This window comes from Penaeus monodon, chromosome 30 (genome assembly GCF_015228065.2).
Source record: "Penaeus monodon isolate SGIC_2016 chromosome 30, NSTDA_Pmon_1, whole genome shotgun sequence".
In the NCBI taxonomy this organism is placed as follows: Eukaryota; Metazoa; Arthropoda; class Malacostraca; order Decapoda; family Penaeidae; genus Penaeus; species Penaeus monodon.
Window position 1 is genome coordinate 6587357 of NC_051415.1, and position 612 is coordinate 6587968.

Here is a 612-nt window from a genome sequence, read left to right on the forward strand (position 1 = left end):
TGTAAACAAAACGCGGTACAGGTGACGGATACAGTAGTGTTGGTACCCATGATGGTATTGGGAAACGATTTTGTGGAATAAGGGGGATGTTGGTAGCCCTGGTGGTATTGAAAAATAATTGGTGAGGTGATGGGAGTGTTGGTAACCCTAGTGGTATTGGGGGGGAAAAATAATAAATAAAAATTGGGTGTGAGATAAAGGGAGTTTTGGTACCCGTGGCGGTATTGGGGGAGTGTTGGTAACCCTGGTGGTATTAAAAAAAGAATGTTGGCAACCCTGGTATTATGGTATTAGGGAAAAAAACACTTGGATGTGACTTAACTGAAATATTGGCAACCCTGGTGGTATTAGAAAAAAAAAAAAACAAACTTGGATATGACCTAACGGAAACACGGACAACCCTGGTGGTATTAAGTGGTAAAAAACAAACAAACAAACTTGCATGTGAGATAGAGGGAGTTCTGGCACCCTTGGCGGTATTGGGGAAGCGAGGGTATAGCATTCTGATGACGTCATTTGTCATTCAGGGGCTCTTGCAACAGCGGCCGGAGAGGAAGGGGGGGGGGCGAGCTGCTCCTAATAGATTGCGCGGCGCATTTCCTCTCTCTTCTG